At 34.5% G+C, this 24,149-nt stretch overlaps 1 protein-coding gene across 4 annotated transcripts in view; it reads right to left on the bottom strand.

Annotated features, from left to right (window-relative positions):
• FAM172A (family with sequence similarity 172 member A) overlaps positions 1-24,149 on the bottom strand; it is a 428,330-nt gene that overhangs the window by 324,113 nt on the left and 80,068 nt on the right. The window lies entirely within an intron of this gene.

A 24,149-nucleotide genomic window follows, 5' to 3' on the forward strand; every position in this document is an offset into this window, starting at 1 on the left:
TGAACTTCTGACCTCAAGAATTGTAGGATAATATATTTGTGTTGTTTTAAGCCACTAAATTTATGGTAATTCGTTACAGCAGCAACAGAAAACTAATACACTATTTCTATTAAAGAAAGCAAAGCAAGTGAAGAAAGAGATGTCTGGAGTAAAAGTGATGATTTAATAGGCTTTAATGGTCATTTTAAGGAGTGTTTCAAAAATATCTTGAATCATCTATGCACAGAATCTCAGAGAATAATTTTAGCAGCAACATAATTAAAAGTCAAATCTTAATATGAAACAAGATCAGATGATTTTTTTTTTTTAGAAAAATTAAGATCACTTTGGTGCTGTCTTCTGTCATCTAAAATAAGATTCTCTATCCTGCTTTCTCTAAGAAGTCCAAAATCCCTCCTTCTCTGTATACATATTCATTCATTTTAGAAACAGTATATTAGATGTATGCTAGAACAGCTTTATATTGTCTGGTAATAGTAATTTCAAAAGCTACAACACTAAACTAGAACTAGGCGATAATCTACTAGTTATTAATTGAATAGTATTCCTATATTTTATGTACAATTTTAAATATGTTCATTATACCTTCACCAGAAAGCAGCAGTACTATAAACCTGAAAGAGTAAATATATGTATGAGTCTAAAAATATACATGAAGTTATATAATGGGTTACCACTTCAAGAGAAATGGTTTAACTAAATGAGATTAGCTAAAATGAGTGGGTTATCATTTCTAAAAATTTCCTTCTATGAAATCATAAAATATCCTTACATTTAAAGAAACAATAAAACCAATCAAACTTAAACTCAAGTGAATTCTACCACCATGCAAAATACTTACAAGACATAATTTGAGAATTAAAAAATTATTTTGTCAGGTTATACCTTATATCAATATGAAATACATATTGCAGTTAATTCTCAATTTCATACTGCAATATAATACAAAACAATTCAAACATTGCTTACATTTGACTTTGAAAAACATTATACAGCAAGTATCTGTTCTAATAAAACCATACATCGAATAGAGTTGGAAAGACACTACCTAACTTGCCCAATTTGCCTTGCTCTCAAAGTCCTGACTGCAGAAGAAAAGCAACCATAAACTAAACCATCTATCTTGTAGGCAGTTTTCTCTGCTGGAATGTTCTCCTCCACCCTAGTCATCCTCCAAGAGACAGATCACATGTCAGCTGCTTTAGGTGACTTTTTCCTGCCTCATCCCAACCCTCCAAGGTAAGACAAAATATCCCACCTCTGTGCTTCCCTGCACATGCCTGAAGCATATGAGTTTGATATTATTCACCTGTCTTGTTACCTGACTAGCCTGAGAACACTAAAATTTAGGTATCCTAACTCTACATTTCTGTGTATCCATACAGGATAGTGTCTGGTGCATTGAAGGTACTTTAAAACAGTATACAAATTCTCTTCACTGTTCATTCTGTCTACGTCCTTTGAGGGAGATAAGTGCTTCAGATTTTTTAAAAATCTTTCTAACTGCTGAATTGAGGCTTAGAAAGAACGCATCAAGGATTCATAGCCTTACAGCTTGAGGAGGACTGCAGTCTGCATTTAGAAAAGTCAATAAATGAAAAGATAATTTTGAAAAAAATAGATGAAAAAAGTATCTCGCCCAAATGTAATCTATGTTCAAATATTCGCTAGAGACATTGTTTCCAGTGAAGTTCCTACATGAAAAGAAAAGGCTTAAGAGACTAATAAGACTGAGCTAAAGTGAAATCTTCATTCTAATAAGAAACACAGGAACTTCTGGTTTCTGTTCTGAAATATGAAGAGCCTGGAAGTAGTCACTCCTATCCTCACAAAAAGAAAAAAGCTGAACAAACTGAAAACCAATGACTCTTCTTAGATCTATCGGATATTTGAGGTCACAGGGCAAACTGCTTCCCCGAAAACTGGAGACACAGCCAGGCAGATACAGAGGATAAGGACTTACTGGTAACAAAAGCCCAGGCGCAGAAGTGTTGGCTGAAGCCAGTCCTGGGGTAGGAACACTTTCAACTATAATTGATTAATTTCTGGAGGTTCAATATGAATACTAGCTTAAGAATGAAAAATTAGGAGGGGCCTCAGCCTTAAAGAAGGATTCTCCAAACTTCTATGAATTTTACCTCCATGAGCCTCACTAGGTTCTTCACTGTGGAGATTAGAGAAAAATCCTCACCTGCTTCCAGCAGGGGAAGTGGAAAGTAACCATTTTGAAATACTACTGAACTCTGTTCTCCTTAATAAGGCCTTCTCACAAGGAAAACTATTTCACCAGAGCGTAACTGACACAGGGGAAGCAAAACATTCACTAAAAGACAGACCTAATCATAGGACTATAGAAGGTTTCCTTCCACCCTTCCTCACATTACCACCATAGCAATAGGGCTCCTATAAAATAACAAGGAATCAGATACAGCTAAAAGAACTGCAAGGCTCACCCCTATTTAAAATCTCCAGAACACTTAAAGACACCAGGGAAAACAAAAACAAGGACATAAGAGGAAATTTTAGCCTTGGCCACAAGAGCTACAGCAAATAGTAGACACAGACTGACTCCTAGCCAGATAAACATAAAACTTCACACTAAAAAGACCTATCTACCAAAGTTCCTTTTACCCAATACATCATGTCCAGCTTTCAACAAAAAACTACCAGGCACACTAAAAGGCAAAAAGAAACAACCTGAAGAGACAAATCAAGCATCAGAAAATTTGGAATTATCAGAATTGGAATTTAAAACAACAATAAGTAATATGCCAAAGGATTTATTGAAAAAGTTGACAACATAAAAGAACAGATGAGTACGTAAGCTGAGAGATGGAAACTCTAAGAAAGAATCAAAAGAAAATGCTAGATCAAAAACACTGTAATGAAAATGAAGAATGCCTTTGATGGGCTCATCAGTAGACTAGATATGGCCAAGAAAAGAATCAAACAGTTTCAAGATGTAACAGTACACACTTCCAAAACTGTAATGCAAAGAGGAGAAAAAAAATGAAAAGATGGAACAGGATATATGAGAATTATAGGGCAATTACAAAAGTTTTAACATATGCATAATAGTAATACCAGAAAGAGAAGAAAGAGGAAAGAACAGAGGAACAATCTGGCATAATAATGGCTGAGAATATTCCAAAATCAATGACAGACACAAAACCACAGATCCAGGTGATCCAAAGAACTCCAAGCAGGATAAATACCAAAACTACACCTGGCCATATCATATTAAAATTGCACAAAGAATCCAGACTGGCAGTATGGAGAGATCTGGGGGAGTGAGGGATGTGGAAGACTTTACCTAGAAAGGAAAATAAAATAAGAATTATATCAGACTTCTCTTCGGAATCATGCACGTAAGAAGAGAGCAGATTGAAATATTCAATGTATTGAAAGAAAAAATCCACCAATCTATAATTCTGTATCCAGTGAACTTATCCTTCAAAGGTGAGAAATAAAGATTTTCTCAATCAAAAATTGAGGGAATTTTTGCAAGTAGATCCACCACAAAAAATGTTAAAATAAATTATTCAGAGAGAAGGAAAATTATATAGGTCAGAAATTTGGATGTACATAAAGAAAGGAAGAGTGTTAGAGAGGAATAAATCAAGGTAAAATAATTTTTAAATTTTTTCTTTTTTTAAAATAAATTTATTTATTTATTTTTGGCCGCATTGGGTCTTCGTTGCTGCACGCAGGCTTTCTCTAGTTGCGGCAAGCAGGGGCTACTCTTGGTTGCAGTACGCGGGCTTCTCTTGTTTGCGGAGCATGGGCTCTAGGTGTGCAGGCTTCAGTCGTTGTGGCATGCGGGCTCAGTAGTTGTGGCTCGCGGGCCCTAGAGCACAGGCTCAATTGTTGTGGCGCACAAGCCTAGTTGCTCTGTGGCATGTGGGATCTTCCCAGACCAGGGCTTGAACCCGTGTCCCCTGCATTGGCAGGCAGATTCTCAACCACTGTGCCACCAGGGAAGTCCCTTTTCTTATTCTTAATTGACCTAACAGACAACAGTTTGTTGAAAATAATAGCAGTGATGTTTTCGGTGATTATAGCTTATAGAAAAGAAAAATGAATGACAGCAAGATTATAAGTTATGGGAGGGAGAAGCTCTGTTACAAGGTACTCACACTACCCATGAAGCAGTATAGTATTATTTGAAAGAAAAACTGGAAAGAAAAAAAAATTACTACACTTGATAATTTCTCTGGATTTCTTTTGATTCCTAAGAAGTAGCCATATAGCTAAAATTAAATGAATCCACAATGGAAGACATAGGGAAGTAATTTTGAGATTATATATTCATGAAATAGATCCCTTGTCTAACAACAGAATAATGCCCTCTACGAACTGGAGTCAAACTAGACTTTTTTCTACCTCAGGATTTCTCTACCTAGGAATTAAAGAAAATTTTAACAGAAAGAGCAGGGGCGATCAAAGAAATAGACAGTGGGAAGAAGGAAAATGAAGCCTGATAAAAATTAATTCTCAATGGAGTACTTCCAACAGAAGGGGTATACTCACCCTGCAATAAATTTAATTGACATTTATTGAGCAGTTGCTATGTGCTTATCATGTACCTCATGCATTTCTGCATTATATCTGATCATTAATTAAATAAGAAGCTAATAATGACACCCTTTATTCCTGCAAAAGCACTGAAATTATTCTGGCAGATTATAATTTAAGGAGGTGGGTAATGAAACTAAGAAGCTTCCCAGAAGGTACTTTAGACCTTTTTGCGACTGGATTTGAGAAACAAAATGGGATATATGACAAGAAATATGACTGGAGAAATGAAAGAAAATTAACATAAATATTTTAATTAAATAAAAATACAATGTTAACTTTACTATTAGATGGCCAAGCTTCTGTTCTTTCTTACTCTGAAGAAAACCCTCTCATTAGTAAGAAATTAAGTTTGACCTCATTGATTCACAGCAATAACAATTTTCATTTCTCAACTTTATTAACGGTAAGATAAAAATTTCTGTATTGGGCCCATCAGAAGAGTAAGAACTTTAGGCCAAGACACAAAACACCAACATCCATAAATCCTGAGTAACATCCACCTCTGGAGAGGACAACTAAATGCTAAGAGTACCCTGATTTGGAGTATAAGCGTGGATGAACTGAACCGAAAGAAATGCTCTCAAAGATTTACATATATCCATGAAATTTTATGCCCCGTAATCAAAGAAAGTCTCAGAAAACAGACTCAACAGACTACCAACCTGAATTAGTAAAATATGAACTATAAAAGATTTTAAAAGGAACAACTTTTAAAGAGACTTAGGTTAATAAATTGTTACCTAGGAGAAATCTAGTTCTAATTGATGGAATAAAATTAAGTGATTTGTAATTAGTACAGTGAAGTGACAGTTTCCTTAGTTCTCCTCTGCCTAAAACAATTATGTATATGATTTCTGTATTAAATAGATACTCAGAACAGTTGAAAACAGTTTAGTTTTACCTAAGCAACTCCTTTTAACACTACTCATTTGCTTAGGAAGCTCTGATTTCACAAATAAGCCAAACGGAGTCAACACAGGCAGTCTGACTTACAAATGTAAAAAAATTTGATATTATGAGTTTTTACTATATTGGAAGTTTAATAATAATTTTGAAAACAGACTTTTGCATTTAAAACAGTCTTTGTTAAGATTATCTCAGTTTCACTTCACTTATTGATACAAATAGCACTTTTAAAACTCCATGGCTTTTAAGAAACCAGTCTTACTCATTTCATCTCTAAACAAAGTGCAAGTAGTAGTAGATTTTAGTTCTGAGCAATTACTTGATTTTAAAACATGTTTATCCCCAAAGCAGTGTAATTTTTACCTTCAGGGCTGAGCAATTCATGGTTCAACAGAATCATTTAGTATTATACCAGCAAGGACAATGTAGTACTTCTTTGAGTATTAAAAGTTAATAAGTAGATGAGATTTACATATTAAATTTAATATTATAGATTTTTTCCATTTTTAAACAAAACTGGAAAATTTATAATTATTATAGCTTAATAAAAATAGAAAATATTGATGCTCAAACAGTAAATAACCACTTTGCAAAATATCTACTTTTAATATTTTTAAAAAACTGTATGCATAATTAGCTTTACTTTCTACTTTAACATGCTCTCATATTTTTATTTTATTTTTTATTTTTTAAAATTTATTTATTTTAATTTTGGCTGTGTTGGGTTTTCGTTGCTGCTCCCGGGCTTTCTCTAGTTGCGGCGAGTGGGGGTTTCTCTTGTTGTGGAGCACAGGCTTTAGGCACACGGGCTTCGGTAGCTGTGGCACGTGGGCTCAGTAGTTGTGGCTCGTGGGCTCTAGAGAGCAGGCTCAGTAGTTGTGGTGCACAGGCTTAGCTGCTCCGCGGCATGTGCGATCTTCCCGGATCACGGCTCAAACCCGTGTCCCCTGCATTGGCAGGCAGATTCTTAACCACTGCACCACCAGGGAAGCCCGGTCTTATATTTTAGATAAGTATTTTATAAATCACATACAAAATTTTTTTTTAATTCATGCTGACCATCTTTTAACTGGCAAGTTTATTTAATTCATTGTGATTACTGAATTTAGATTTAACTTTTCATTGTATTTTGTACCTTTACTTACCTTGCTTTTTATATGTTTCTTTTTTTCTTTTCCTATCTTTTAATAGATTAACTTTTCTTTACTCCTGCCTTTCTGGATAAAAGTTACATATTCTAGTTCTATTCCTCTAGTTGCATCTTTATAGCTTTAACATGAATATTTGACATATCAAAGTCTAAAATTAATAAATTTTCTTTTCCTCTTGAATAGTTTGACTTGAAACAGCTTTAACCCATCTTTTTAACTCATCTTACATACTATTTGTATAAGATATATTTTTTCCCTTGATTTGTACCTTTTGTGTGTGTGTGTGTGTGATTATTTTGCTTTATTTAGGTAAAGTTTGTTTTGATTCCCATGTGACAATCAATTCATTTGCTCAGCATTCCTTTTGGGGTACATCTCTTTCACTCTCATTAGTTCAGTTTTCTTCTTCATTAGTTCTTTAGGAAAAAGTAAACTGTCAGTTTTTTGTCTGAAAATATCTCTATCTGGACCTAACACTGAATGATAGTTTTACTTGGGCATAAAGTTCTAGAACAATAGATATTTTCTCTGGTGTCTTCTGGTTTCCATGGTTATTGTTAATATTTCTGCTGTCAGTTTTACTGTGGTTGTAAGTAATCAGGCTTCATCCTCTGGTTTCTTTTATGATCTTTCCCTATGTCTCTGATATGCTGTGGATTTACTATAATGTCTAGGTATGGATTAAGTCTTATCAATCTTCCTGAGGACTCAGTGTACTTCTTGAACCTTTCACCAATTCAGAACAATTCACAGATAGTACTTCTTCAAATATTTCCTCACTCCCATTCTCTTCTTCTGGAACACCTACTAGATACATGCTGGACATTCTTGTTCTACTTTCCCTATTATAAGCCCGCTTTCATATTTTCCATCCCTTTTTATCTCTCAGGGCTACATACTGAGTAATTTTCTTAGGTCTACCTTCTGGGGTTCTAATTCTCCCTTCAGCTGTGTCAAATCTGCTATTTAACTAGTCCACTGAATTTTTAACTTTATTGACTGTATTTTGATGTCTGTACATTTTCTTGGGTATTATTTAATCTATGCTTTCTTTTTTATATTGTTCTAATCTTTGTTATATGTTATTTTTATTTTCTTATATCTTTAACCATTTAAAATGATACTTATTTTAAGGTCTCTAAATATTAGTTCTCTTATCTAATGTTTTTGTACCTCTGGCTCTTCAATTATAGTCATCCTAAAAAAAAAAAAAAAAATCACCTTAAAGCACACTATCTTCGTAAACCTTCCCCCTAAAATATTTCCTCAGGAAACAGGAGTCTATTCAACAAATAATTATTTACTGGCTTTTACTCTTCTGCTTATTATATTCCTTTTAGTCTTATTTCCTCTACTTAATGTACGTTCCTTGAGAATAAAGACTATGGTTTTTTTGATTATAATTAAAACTAAAGCAAGTGGAATAAGGTGCTCAACAAATTTTTTTGGTTTTTAACTTTTTCTAAGTTTTCATTATTGAATTAGCAGAAACAGGCCTAGAAGAAACTCCTGTAACTTGGCTGACTATCCATTTACCCTCCCAATTCTTTCTGGAGATTTCTTGGTCCCATAAATTTCAGATTAGAATATTTAATATAAAATAAGAAAATATTTAATATAGTAATATTTAATATAATATACATGGTCTTCTCAGGTTTTAAGGTGAAAGAGTGGCTAATATGAACAGGATATAGTTTAATTTGGGGCATTTTACAACATTTTGTTTACTACTGATATGCAGATATACTGCAGCTAAAATCCAGCATGCCTGATTCCAAAGTTAGCTCATCTAAATATGAAGGGTGAACTTTACGATAATCAGCATCTGTAGTACCTTTATCATTAGTAACACTGAATGAAATGCTACAGTCCCCAGAGTACACCACTTTGACAACTCTTCCAGTCTCAACTCCTTCCTAATTGCTAACTTTACATCTCCGGATATAGATACAAAACATCACCCAGTCACTTTACATTGCTAGGAGTGGTAATTCAGCATCAGTTTCATGTTACTGTAGGGGATAGGAGAGTCTTGGCTACCTCGAAGAAAAGTCATCTCCCTTCAGTTTTCAGGCTGTAATACAGGAGAATATAGTAAGAGCTTAGTAGAAGGAAATCAACTACAGTTTCTCTCCTCTGCAAGGTTTAATTATTCTGCTTCAGGGTTTAATACTGAGATTTGATTAATAAAAAAATATTGAGCTGGTATCAGTATGCACTTTTATTTTTTACTATATATATATATATATATATATGTACATGTATCTCCTATCCACGTACATAGATAAGTTGGATATATGTGTATATCTACATGAGCATATATACACTTATATATATACGCATACATATATACATCTATATCTTATTTATTTCTATATTTACCTATCTACAGAGAGTAAAAACTATGAATATATATATGCATGTGTACTCACAGATACACATGCACATTTGCTGACAGCTGAGAAGCAATGACACCACCACCAGTACACAGATCTTGGTGTCTGTGTGTGTTTTATACATACATATATAAAAACTTTTCCAATAAAAATACCCAGAGCTAATTGGAGATTGGGCTGACTCAGGGGCTTGAGTTTTATATGCCCTTTGCCATAGAAGGAACCAAGTTTCCAGGGAGAAAAGGCTGATTCAGGGCCTGAAGCAAAGAAAGTACAAGTTAAGTCTGAAAAAAAATTTTTTTGTATGCAAGAAAATAAGAAACTGCTTGAAAGAGTGATGAATAAATGTTAAAAGAAAACAAGAACCTGCTTAATGAGACTCCCTGGCCAAATCTGGCATAATTTAGGCATGAAAATAATGACAGCAATGGAGTATACAGCCCATTGAGTAAAATAAGTATCCATGAATCCACAATGATACAAAACAATGAATAAAATAAAAAGGAAAGAGGAAAAAAGAAGCTCTTTCTTAAGATAGAATGCCAGCTAATACATATAGAAGAAATGATGGAGTTAGAAAATCATTAATGGATGCTAAAATTAATAGGTAGAAGTTCCATAAGGAACATGGTCTCAAATACATTCCTCCAAATTACTTATTAATTACAAAGAGAAAAATATAGTAGTTTTATAATATAACCTGGCAGACATCACCAATATTAGAGCAAACCAAAATCATGTATTCTTGATATCATACGTTGAGGACAAAAGATCACCTCTAAGGTACTACTGTCAAAGACTCATGACCTGAATCTAATCATGTGAATACAAATGACAAACCTAAATTAAGGGTCACTCTTCAAATGTCCTGTACTCCTCAAAAAAAGTCAATGTCAAAAAAAAAAAAAAAAAAAAAAGGCTAAGGAACGGTTCCAAATTAAAGGAAGATAAAGGGACACGACAACTACATGCAACACGTGAACCTAGACTTGATTCTGGACTTGAGGAATATCAGCTATTAAGTACATAATGTGACAATCAGCAAAGTTTAAACATGGCTTGTAGATTGACATAATATAAAATTTCCTGACTCTGATCATTCTTCTGTAGTTATGAAGAGAATGTTCTTATCCTTAGGTATTATACACCAGTGTATTAGTGGTAAAAGGGCATAATGTTTCCAACTTACTCTCAAATTGTTCAGAAAAAAATTACATAATAATATATGATATACGTGGTTCTTTTTTTTTTTTTTTTTCGTGGTTCTTTTTAATCATGCAACTTTTCTGTGAGTGTGAAATTATATCAAAACATAAGATTATTTTACAATTTCCCACATTGTTCATATTCCTAGTGCAGGTGCTACTGACACTGCATCTATTTCCACAATTATTTCAATGGAAAAGTGGCAGATGATAAATAAGGTAACAACAATTTGCTTTCATCAAAACATTTTAATTTCTCAAAATGTTATAAGACCACAGCTATACTTGGGGATAATTTTCATCCCTTATGGCTTGTCAAAATCAAGGACTCACTAGAATAAGTCCTACTATTTGCTATGTTGGTGCCTATGTTCATCTCCCATCCAAAATTCTCTTAACTTCCCTCATTTTTCTCCAAATTCCCAAAATTCAATTCAAATGTTACCTCCTACCTGGTTTTTGCTGATTCTACCAATGACTCTGTGCTTCTCTTATGACATTTAGCATTCCATCATGATTACTTCACATTCTCATTTGCCCACTGAAGTAGCCACCTTACAGACAAGATTTATATCCCACTTTATTGTAGCATCAACCACACTATAGATGCACATGAACAATGAATTAATGAAAAATAATTGGTAGTGCTTACAAACGTGGTATTACAGTTTATAAAGATCTATAAGTAATACATTTAAAAGGAAAACAATATTTTAAAAATTAATTTTTGTATTGGAAGTAAATACACAAGATTTAAAAATGAAACCACTATAACACAATATATACTGAGGAGTCTCACTCCCACCCCTGTCCTCCTCCATTGTTTTCCCCCTTACTTTGCCCGCATAGGTAATCTCATTATTTACTTTCTCATGTATCCTTCCAGTGTTTCTCAGTGCCAGTATAACCAAACAAAAATGTATTATTTCCCTCTCTTTCTTAAAAAAGCCAGTATACTATAATGTACTGTATACTGTTGCACAATGTAGTCTTATTATCCCTTCTTCCTTATGACTAAATAACTGTTACTTTATCATTTGAAAATTTATCCAGATCATCTATCCTCTGTCAGTAACAGAGGTCTTCTTTATTCTTTTTTACTAGCCTCAGTATTCCACCGTGTCTGTACCAGAGTTTAATCAATTTTTAAAATATTTAATGCTTCTCAAAAGTACTCACTAAGAAAAACATATAACCTTAAGCATTGTTTATTAAATCCTATGCAAATTAAATGTACACATAATTATTAGCTTGGGACTTAGAATCATTTAAAATAAAGATCCACCCTGTAAGTTACCTAACTATTTAAAAAACAACACCTTTTCCTCCTAATGTCCTATTTATCCTAACTCTACATTCCATCCTACCTCCCTCCTAGAAAGGGATGGAGGGAGGGGAGGAAAGGAGGAGGGAGAGATGAAGGAAGGGAGGGACAGGAGGAAAGCAGGAGGAAGAAAAAACATAAAATGTCTTAATAATTAAGGTTAGATACTATTCAATAATGTCAGTTTGGCTAAACCTAAAAGGGCTCCTCTAGCATCTTTACATTAAAGAGACTATGATATGAATGGCAATGAGTTGTCTAATTAGAACGAAATCACATTACCCTGGGTGCATATCCTCTTAAGTCAGAACTACATCTTAAATTTCACTAGCATTATCTCCATCTCATTCTTATTTTTCCCGTTAAAACCTTTTATACTTCATTCTCAGTGGGTACATTCTAAACTTTTAAGAAGTCTTTTGAAGTAACTGCTTTTTCAGCATATCTTTGAAATAAAATTCATTCCTCCAACTTCCCATTAGCATTCCTTGGAGTGCTAGCCCATATCCCCAGCTGTCCTTCATTTAGATCAGCCTCAGATCACTTGCTCTCACGTTTTCCTTTTACCTGCTCTAAAGAAGAGTCCTTTTTCTAAGCCATCCTTACCTTCCAATAGCCAGATTCTTAAATAGTTTATCAAAGCAACAGGCTTGTAAGTGTATCCAACTAACTACTGATATCTCCTAGTGATTTCACAGGCACCTCAAGTTCATTATGTTCAAACTGACTCCATCTATACATCTCCAAACCTATTCCTCCTCCAGTGTGTTCATCAGCTCCCTAGATGGTACTACCATGCACCTAACTGCTCAAGCCAGAAGCCTAAATGTCTTAACTCCTTCTCCTTCATCCTCCCCTTGCAATCAATCATCAAATCCCTCAAGCTAATTCTGGAATAGCCCCATCTCTACTACTGCCATTCTAGTTCATTCTAGTCCATCAACAGGTTATTATCTCTTCTTGGATTGCATCTGTAGCTTCCTTCTGCTATATCTATTCTGTAGAGCAGATCTTCCTTCAGATCATATCTCCTGTTAGCAGACATCCTTTACAAATGCAAATCTAAAGCTTCCCAGTGCTACAAGAATAGGACCGCAATCCTTAAATCAAGCATGGCCTTACCAGATCTGGCCCCTGCTTACTTCTCAAGTATCATCCTATACGACTCCCTTTCCTCATTCTCCATATTGTGTAGCCACACTGACTTTCTTTTAAATTATCAGATGTATCATGATCTTTTTCATCTCAGAGCCTTAGCAAACGATGTTGCTTCGCTGGGCATGTTTGTCCCATTCTTTGCTTATTCAGCTTCAACTTCTTCCTTGCCTGGCCCTGAATTTATCCTCAAGACACAGCTAAGAATCTTGCATTCCTCCATCCTAACACTTAGATTATTAATAATGTATTTTCCAAGATCTGTCTTTGCCACTAGACTTTAAGCTTTTTGGAAGAGGAGCATCTGTCTTGGGCTGAATGTCTAGGGCCTAGCTCATATAATGGCAATCAAATATTTTTTTGAATAAACAGCAATAATAGCAGGCATATGCATAGCACTCACACTAACATAAGTTCCTTTAATCAATCTCCACTCCTTTAATCTTCACAACAACCCTATAAAGGAGGAAACCAAAGCATCTGAAAGGTTAGATAACTTGCCCACAGTCACACAGCTAAATAAGTCACAGAGTTCCGATTGAAACCTAGGCAGTCTGCCTGCCCTGGAGCCTAGAATCTGTTTTCTGGACTTATATTCCATCTCCTATGTTACATAGTCAATAAATAAAGATGCTAATGGAGAGTGAGATGTAAAACTGAAATTAAAGGCCTATTAGTAAACTAATACCAGCAGGCAAGAACAGAAACAAAAGAGGATATTTAAGGAAGGTAAAGTAAAAAGAGAGTAATTTTAACTGCCTAAACTAGACATTCTAAATGTGTGAACAAATAAAGAATGCTCTTTTGGCTGTATGATGAAGTCGATGGACTCTTCTCAGACAATGCTTTTTAAAAAATTAAAATATACAGGATTACAAAGGAAACCAATTAAAGTGGAATACAGTTCAAATTTTTTAAAATACCAGATTTGTGATATATTGTAATATATGTCCTTCCTTATTAATGCATTTCATTTTTTAACTTTTTAAAAAAAATTTTCATTTATTTTTTTTTGGCTCCGTTGGGTCTTCATTGCTGCATGCGGGCTTTCTCTAGTTGCAGCAAGTGAGGGCTACTCTTCATTGCGGTGCATAGGCTTCTCATTGAGGAGCACGGGCTCTAGGCACGCGGGCTTCAGTAGTTGTGGCACGTGAGCTCAGCAGTTGTGGCTCGTGGGCTCTAGAGTGCAGGCTCAGTAGTTGTGGCTCACGGGCTTAGTTGCTCCGAAGCATGTGGGATCTTCCCAGACTAGGGATAGAACCTGTGTCCCCTGCATTGGCAGGCAGATTCTTAACCACTGTGCCACCAGGGATGTCCATTAATGCATTTTAGATATATCTAAAACTATAGTTTTATCATATAAAAACAGGTTATTTCTGTGAAAAAAGTCACAAGACTGCTAATATTACTATTTTTTATGCCTACATTTACAATTAAAAGAAATTTAGCTTAGAGTTTAGTAAAATAAAGATGTAATTTTTATCCCATTGAGGTTCACAGACCCCATGCCCTAAATCCTATCCCCTAGGGTTAAGAATCCCTGGCCTAAACAGCATACCTGGAACCCATAGAGACTTTCCACAGTACGCCTTGCCCTGGCCCAAAAGGGAAAAAAAGTCTAACCAGCATCTTTTCTGAGATGTATACTATAAAAAGCACTGCTCTTGATTCATTTCCTGGCCACATAAAATTATATAATTTTAGTTTCAATATTGGGTATTTGCAAATGATTTGTCATGAAATGTTATAGCCCAATTTTTCCTGTTACTCTTAATAATATCAATATCTATGTTTCAAAAACAAGAAGACTTATGATTCCATGGTTCTTGAACTCGGTCACTCAGGACAAAAGCATCACTAAGTCAGGCATCTAGGTAAAGAATCCTACTAACTTTTCATGATCTTCTCCTCTTTCCTTCTCACTCTGTTAAAGGAGACACTTATAAAAATGATCTCAAAGGCAAACAGACATTCTTGAATGACTTTGGGCTGATGTTTATTAACACACTCAAGGAAACACATTATAGTTCACACACCTAAGGTAGACCAATACATGAAAATAAAAGGTTTAATAATAGATATCAGTAAGCCAGAAAAAAAAAACAAGGTATAAGTCAGATATTGTACATGCAAATAATAAATTTCTTATAAATTATTTACTCTACCTAAGGAAAAGCACTCACATAAAGAATAAGACTACACTATGGCTAGGGACAAAAAAAAATTAGGTAGACTAACAAACTCAGAGTAGCCTTTGCTATGTCTTCTGAATTCGTGAAACTAAAAGAATATCAGCAACTACATTGTAGATTAACACTCTGCCTCTTTAACCTTTTTCAAAGCAAGGTAACTATTCCCTACAATGATGGCAGGAATAAAAACAATACTATTTTTACCACTCTCCATTTACCTTTCTATATGGAGAGCTTTAACAATTTAACAAGAAAGTTCTTCTTTGAGCTAAAATAGAGGGCAAGTCTATTGAACATAATGATGTGGATTCTTGTGGGAACCACTATTCTAAGAAAGATGGGCTATCTTAAATCAGGAGATACTCTTTCATAACTTCTCCAATGAAGGGAGAGGAAGAGAAGTTTCCTCGATCTTCCTGTTTCTACTATATTATAAACAACAACAACAAATAAAAGTACGATAAATTGTTAGATTTTGGCCACAATGAAATTACTAGCATTTGGATTTGCCCTCTCACCATTAACAAATAAACAAGTGTATAAAATATATTAAACTGTTTCAGACAGTGGAAAACAGGCAATATAGACCTGTGATCCCTGAAAACAAAGGAGACAAGCCCCATCATCACCTTGGCTTTCTGCCTGAAGGCCATTTCTGGACTGTGGCCCAGGGAGGAGGAACCCAGGCAGAACCCAGTGGCCTGAGTTAAGGAAAAGGAGATTTGAGCTCAGGGAAACTGAGGTAACTGGAATTTGCAGGGCATAATACCAGAGATAACGGAGTTATGCAGAAAAAGAGCAACAGAAATCTACATATGAGTTCCTATAAGTCTTTGGCTATGCTGTGAATGCATAGGGTGAAATTTCCAACAGGCTAGAGTAAGAAAACTACTAAGGAAAAAAACTACTGAAAAGTTTAAAGGTGAACAATTCAAAGAGCTTTTATAGGGCTCTGAGACATCTGAGTTGAAACCAGCCAGAGTAAAAAGACTTCACTGAGTAGTTAGCGGTATTTAGTAGTGGCCCAAGAAGAGTGATGCCTCAGGGTCAAATGCTCTCTCAGAAGAGAGCTAAACTATCCCTAGAGCAACAGCTACTCTAGATCTACCTTAGCTGAGCTTTAAAACAAATCCACAAATGAACTATTCCACGATAAACCTAACCTAACTGCTGCTGAAACAAAATTCAATGTTCTTTAAAGGCGGACAACAAATTCCAGACACTCACCATAATGTTCATCATCCAGTACAAATTACTATAGACATTCACAGAAATAGGAAAAAGTGATCCATAACTGGGAGAGAAATCAGTCAATAAAAATAGACCTAGAGGGGCTTCCCTGGTGGCGCAGTGGTTGAGAATCTGCCTGCTAATGCAGGGAACACGGGTTCGAGCCCTGGTCTGGGAAGATCCCACATGCCGCGGAGCAGCTGGGCCTGTGAGCCACAATTACTGAGCCTGCGCGTCTGGAGCCTGTGCTCCGCGACAAGAGAGGCCACGATAGCGAGAGGCCCGCGCACCACAATGAAGAGTGGCCCCCACTTGCCACAGCTAGAGAAAGCCCTCGCACAGAAACGAAGACCCAACACAGCCATAAATAAAGAAATAAAATAAATAAATAAAGCATGACACAAATTAAGCAATGTGAATACCATCAAGCTTTAAAAAAAAATGAAATAACAAATAACTACTCTTAAAAAATTTTTTTTTAAAAAATAGACCTAGAAATAATAGAGATGATGATGAAATTAGGGGACAAGTACATTAAACCAGATATTACAAAAAATATTCAAGGATGTAAAGGAAAATATAAATATAATGAGAAAAGAAATGGATTTTTAAAAAGAACCAAAAATGGGACTGCTCAGAACTGAAATATACAGATTCTGAGCATCTGAAATAAGAAATTTAGTGAATAGGTTTAACATCTGATTAAACACTGCAGAAGAACAGATTAGCGAATGTAAAGGTAGAGCAATAAAAGCTATCCAGAATGAAAGAGAGGAAAAAAACTGAAAAAATGAACTTCAGTGACCAGTGGGACAATATCAAGCAGCTTAACATACATGTAATTGGAGTACAGGGTGGGGGAGGGAGGGGGGCAGAGAAGAAATATTTTTTAAAATAATGGCAGATCATTTTCCAGATTTGATAAAAACTATAAATGCACATATCCAAGAAGCTCAACAAAGAAGATAATGAAGAAAAGAACCTCAAGGCACATTCATAATCAGATTGCTGAAAACCAGTAATAAAGAGAAAATCTAAAAAGCAGCCAGAGAAGACAACACGTTGCATAGAGATTATCAAAGATAAGAAATACTACTAACTTTTCAATAGAAAAAATACAAACCAGAAGAAAATGAGGAAACATCTTTAAAGTAATCCAAGAAAAAAAAAAAATACCCCATACCTAGAATTCTACATACACTGAAAATATCCTTCAGAATGAAGGCAAATTAAAGACCTTTCCAGACAAACAAAAGCCAAAAAAAATAAATTGCCAGCAGACTGGTACTAGAAATAATATAAAACGTTCTTTATGCTAAAGAAAATGATTCCAGATGGAAACTCAGATAAAGGAAGAAATGAAAGTGCAATGTTATGAGGCTCTCACATTATATTTTAAGTGGTATAATTTGAAGATAAATTACAGCAAGTTAAAGATGCATATTGTAAACCCCATAGCAACCATTAATAAAGTAAACAAAAAGGTATAGTTAATAAGCCGAAGAGGAGGTAAGGTAGATTACTACCAATACAATACACTCAGTTAGATTTATTACTTTAGCTAAGGTTTTGTCTTATGAGTGAAAGGATGAAGCTCTACCGAAGTCTGTAGTATACACTAGCCATTTGCCCGTTTTTGCATAAACATTAATTACACAGTTTCTCCATGTACAAAACTAAAGGACTCAGGACACAGACATTCTAGAAATTCAATAAACACTATTCTGCCACAAAAGTAATAGATTCCTACTTAGATAAAATACAGGAAATTTTTTTTTACAAACTTAAATGATAATTTTTGCCACTTAGATCTGACAATGTCAAAAGAATGGGACCCACCAAAATTTAAATTAAGGTTCAGTGGTACATATACACAATGGAATATTACTCGGCCATAAAAAGAAATGAAATTGAGTTATTTGTAGTGAGGTGGATGGACCTAGAGACTGTCATACAGAGTGAAGTCAGAAACAGAAAAACAAATACCATATGCTAACACATATATATGGAATCTAAAAAAATTAAAAAACAAAGGTTCTGGAGAACCTAAGGGCAGGAGAGGTATAAAGACACAGACGTAGAGAATGGACTTGAGGACGTGGGGAGGGGGAAGGTTAAACTGGGACGAAGTGAGAGAGTGGCATGGACATATATACACTACCAAATGTAAAATAGATAGCTAGTGGGAAGCAGCTTCATAGCACAGGGAGATTAGCTGAGTGCTTTATGACCACCTAGAGGGGTGGGACAGGGAGGGTGGGAGGGAGACGCAAGAGGGAGGAGATATGGGGATATATGTATACGTACAGCTGATTCACTTTGTTATAAAGCAGAAACTAACACACCATTGTAAAGCAATTATACTCCAGTAAAGATGTTTAAAAAATAAAATAAAATAAACTTGATCCACATTGAAAAAAAAAATGTTCTGAAAAATAAAGTCTACTTTTAAAAGTTAAAAAAAAAAAAAAGGTTCAGTGGTATAAATCTTTTCTCAGAGTATGAGAACATAACCATTCATTTCTGAAACAATTCAAGACATTTAAAAAATCTATTTCATTCTAGAAAAGACCTGACAGGAAAAAATTGTGTCTACTGCTAAAACCCATATAAGAAATAAAAACACCTTTCCAATGATTCCCATGCAATTTCAAAAAGTAAATTTGAAAGCCTTATATATATATTGCTTACATATGCTAAAGAGATTAGTTGTCAACAAAATACAAAACTTCATAAACTGAAAAAAAATCTTAGTATTTTGGCTTGACAAAAGCAAACTAAAAAATCAAAAACAAAAACAAAAGAAAACAAGTATATAATACATAACTTTAGTGATATCTGAAAGCTATTTTATTATATAAAATATTTTCCTTTGGAGAGCCTCACCAGCTGGTACCATTTGCCCAGAGAGACAGCTGTTTTTTAGTTTTCCTATCTCAGCACGTTTCCAACTGTCAGTTCTAACTGTATGCAATCCCATAGTGACAGAATACTTTAAGAGAAATGGCTCATTAACTGTGAATCTACGAAGTCCACTCTCTTCAGTGAATTCAAATTAAACCCACAGACTTGTTAGCTCATAACAGAATTCCCCACACATTTTTTTGTTGTTGTTCTTTTGCACTGCAGACTTAAAGTAAAATATTCATGTCATCTACTATAAAATTTTTTGCTCAATCCTATAAATGCACTGACATAAAAATGTTAGTGGAAGTGTATCTTGAAAAATTATGAATTACAAAGCTATTTTTAAAAAATGAGGACTTCCAAATTCCTTTACAATGTAAGTGGCTTACAATTTTGCAGACAGACTAATTTGAACAATAAAGCTCAAATTTAAAACGTGTAATAGGTTCTTAGAAAATTCCCAGTAACAACTCTAAGAGGAGACTGAGCATACAGGCCTATAAGAATCAGATGAGATAATGCATATAAAAAAGTTTAAAAAAAAAAAGAAAAGAAAAGAAAATCAGTTTTTGAGTGTAAGGTGTTTTTACTATCAATACAAGTAAATCACTTTTATAAATTATTTGGAAAGAGTATAACAAAATAAGCATGGACCATGCGAGGCAGATGCATATCAAATATATGTACACCAAGAGCATATCACTTGATGATAACCACAGTAATTCCAAAATTGGAAACCTTGTACACTGTTGGTGGGAATATAAAACGGTGCAGCCACTATGGAAAATAGTATGGAGGTGCCTAAAAAAGTTAAAAATAGAATTACCATATGACCTAGTAATCCCACTTTTGGGTATATATCCAAAAGAATGAAAATCATAATCTCAAAGAGCTATCTGCACTCTCATAGTCGTTGCCACATTATTCACAATAGCCAAGATATGGAAACAACCCAGATATCCAATGATGGAAGAATGCGTAAAGAAAATGTGGTATGTACCTATAACGGAATATTATTCAGCCTTCAAAAAGAAGGAAGTCCTGCCATATGCAACAACATAGATGAACCTGGAGGACATTATGCTAAGTGAAATAAGTCAGTCACAAAAGGACAAATACAGCACAATTCCACCCATATGAAGTATCTAAAATAGTCAAACTCAGAGAAACAAGATAGCAAAATAGTAGTTGCCAGGGACTGGGGGGGAAGGTGAAATGGGAAGTGGCTGTTCAATGGGTATATAATTCCAGTCATGCAAGATCAATTAGTTCTAAAGATCTGCTTGCTGTACAACATAGTGTCTATGGTTAACAATACTGTTGTGCACTTATATATTTGTCAAGAGGGTAGAGCTCATGTTAAGTTTTCTTACCACTATGTGTGTGTGTGTGTGTGTGTGTATATATATATGTTAGTGGAAGAATATCTTGAAAAACTATTAATTACAAAGGTATTTTTAAAAAATGAGAGCTTCAAAATTCCTTTACAGTGTAAGTGGCTTACAACTTTGAAATTATATCTATCTATCTATCTATCTATCTATCTATATCATTACAAACACAAAAGATTTGTTAAAACAAAAAGAAACTTCTAAATAAGTACCACATTGGGTATGTACTGATTTGGAGACAAAGTCACAGAAACTATGGCCCCTTCTCCATTCTGTCCCAAATGGACTATTTCCCCTAAATAGATACATATTGCTTGAAGAATTATAGAATATGTTGAGACCAGGTCTCTTCTCTGCTGCCTATGAGAATATAGTTTTGCCAAGATTGTCAGCCCACACCACCTTTGAAACTATTCAGAAATTATCACTAATTAGGAAAGATGTGAAAGTTTTAATATAATATACATTATCTATATTCCTCTATCTACATTTATCTACCTACCTATGTGTGTATACACAAATGTGCATACATACATATACTGTCTAGATATTACATAGGTTTCTGTCCTTAGAAAAAGTAAATTAATAACTGTCTCTAAAGATGTACACTGGACTTTTTAATTGAAAAAGTAAATACGGACAAATATCTTTATGAAATCATTAGAACAATGGGCAGCAGCCTTTTTTAACTTAGGGGTAGTACACTGTTTACAGACCTCAAGTTGTATGGGAATGCAGACCACTAGAGTATTCGACTGGTTCTAAGATTTGTAGGGTTTCTCAGTACACTGAGGAGTCCCAAATAAACTGTCACTGGTTCCAAGTCCAAGTCAGAATTCTCGCACTGGCCCCTAAATTACCTCAAACAAGGATCATCCTGCATTCTGGTATCTATAACCAATGACTTCCAATGTTACATATGTCATGACCCTAAAAAGAAACTGCTTTCCTAATATTAGATTTTCCCATTTCATAAATCTTTTTAATTCAAGCAACTGATGCCTTGAAAATGTCCCTCATTTACAAAAACATACATTTGTTGTTATTTTCTAAGAAATAACTACGATCTCTGAGACAGCAATAGCCTGTTTGAAAGCAAACAAAAATAATTCTTTACCCTCTACCTGCAATCTTCTACTCTGATTACAGCAATGAATATAGCATTAATCAATGTGAAGTCTAATTCCTGCTCTCTATCAGGAAGTTTGCTCAGTCAACAAATGTTTATTGAGAAGCTGCTATGTACCAGTCATTGATCAGGCACTGGGGATACAGAAGAGAAAAAGACAGGTATCTGCTCTTAGGAGACAGTAAAAAGTAAACAAATAAATTGCATAGCTCTTTATTACATCATAGACTAATGAATTAGTAATTCCCTAATTCCCGGCTAAACCTCTCATCTCTAGTTTCTATGTGCCAAGTGCACCTGCTAGCTGTTTTTACTTCCTAGTTGTTAATACTAATGATATATTTTTCTTTAATATTTCCACCAAATCAACCATCACTAAACATAAGTTGTTTGAACAACCTGTTTTTAGGCTCCAAAAGATGTCTAGCTCAGTCAAGCTAGGTTTTAGTAAACAAATATTTTATCTGATATACTGATTGTGCCCCTCAGTTGATTTTAACATTAGCATAGCACAGAGACACAATTGTTCTAGGAGCTAGATGGGAAATGAGTACAGATGAACACTGAATATGTTTTCTTAGCATCCTAGTATAGCTTCAACTAGCTATTCTGTATTCAACAAGATATTTCAGGAACCTAAGCAAAGCTAAAAAGTACACACAATCTTTTCATATAGTCTACATACTTCTTAGCAATCAAACCCACGTTTAATCTTAGATTTGGGAAACCTAATGCCTGTAAACATTGTCACAAACTGGTCTTCCCTCCTTCAAACTGCATCTGCTCTAACTCCTAGAAAAAGTTACTCTTGAAAAAGGAGTTCAAATGCCCTTGAAATAAATGACTTTCTAACTGAAGATATGATAACCACATGCAATCCATTAACCTCTGCCTCAGACTCTTTCATCTGTAAAAACGGCCAAACACAACTTTCTGCAATTAAAAATCAACTCATAGTCAATGAGTTACAACAGGTTTTGTTAAGGTATTCCATACAACTTTGAATAGTGTTATACTGATTCTAAATACTCATTCTGAATAAAATTCCAGAATTCCTTCTCAATTCTATATCACAATGTAATCAGAATCCCTCTGTTCTGATCAAATAATTCACAAATTCCCCACAAGAGATTCCCAGTAGTATGTGTGTCTGTACACACATGTACATGAATATGGATATGTGTGGATGCAGGAGTGCATTCCCAAAGGAAAAAGAGGTTCAAGGAACAATTTGTACAGTCTCTTCTTTAAAAATCAGAAAAAAAAACCCTGACAAATTCATGAAGAAGAATAAAATAAAGAGTGTAATGAGAAGGCCCATCTGCCTATGACATAATAGCCAAGCATGATTTTTTAGAATCTTTTCCCTTTAACTAATTTAACAAAATGTTCTTAAAACCTAGAGAGTACTGCAATGGGGATGTGGTGGAGGGTGGGGAGGGCATCAGTTAGCACATATTTTAGGAGTCAAATATAGTTTATCTTTACTGGTACTAGTAGAATTTAGCCAATTTTCATTTCTATTATTTCCAAAATACTAATTAATTTTGAGGAAAGGAAGGAGAAATAACAAGATGTACAAACTTAGAATATGCCTATCCTTCTTCTGGCTCATGCAAGATATATTTGTAAAATATTTGTATGTAAAACAACCTGTATATATTGCAAACTACATGTCATGCAAAATATACTTTGCATTATCTATCTACCTGAATAAAGATTTTTTTTTTCCAGAGCGCAGAAAGATAAAGATTTAGTACAAAAGGACATTGGCTCAGAACAACATACCAGATGAACATAAAAGGTTAATTTTAATAATCAAATTCATAATTCATCTAATCTAGGAAATGTCGAGAATAGTTTAAAGAGATATTCCATTTAACATGAACTAATGTACCAACTGTCAGTAACAGTGAAGATAACTAAATGATTCTGAAATACAGTATGCTTGTGTTTAATGACATCAATAGACATGTAGGAAATTTACAATAGATTATTTGCCCAGTTACTGTGATGCTTGTAAAACCATTACTAGGCTACAGATCTTTTCTACTTTTAGAACTGTCAATGCTCCAAGAAAAGGAAAAAAAAAGCAAAAAACAGATTATTCTTTTCTTAGACAGGTACATTTCAGTGAAAATACAATTTTAAGAATGGTATGCTTTTGTTTCTGGCACAGGAAAACATCTCTAAGCATTATTCATATTATTTCTCTCCCCTAAAGTTAACATACTTTAATGCCATATGGGCACAAATTTACTTCTGTTCATTTAAACTTGCAATTAAACTTTATAACATAGAAAACTGCTAAAGTAAAATAATCCCATTCCACTGAAAGGCTTTTTTTTTTTCTAAAATAACATGGGTGGTGTGCCAAATGGCTGGGGTGGTAGCTCATTATACCTTCAGAAAGAATCCAAGTTTGAGGCTTATCTTGGGTTCTCACACATAGCAGCAAAACCTTGGAGTGCTATCAAGGGTTAGAAAGGGCAGATCAAATGTCTGAATTGAGTGAATCCATTCAGGGGGCATTGGTTGTTTAGTAATCTAGTGAGCAATGCATTCATCTACTGATCAAGGCATTT

This window comes from Balaenoptera acutorostrata, chromosome 2 (assembly GCF_949987535.1).
Source record: "Balaenoptera acutorostrata chromosome 2, mBalAcu1.1, whole genome shotgun sequence".
Taxonomy (NCBI): Eukaryota; Metazoa; Chordata; class Mammalia; order Artiodactyla; family Balaenopteridae; genus Balaenoptera; species Balaenoptera acutorostrata.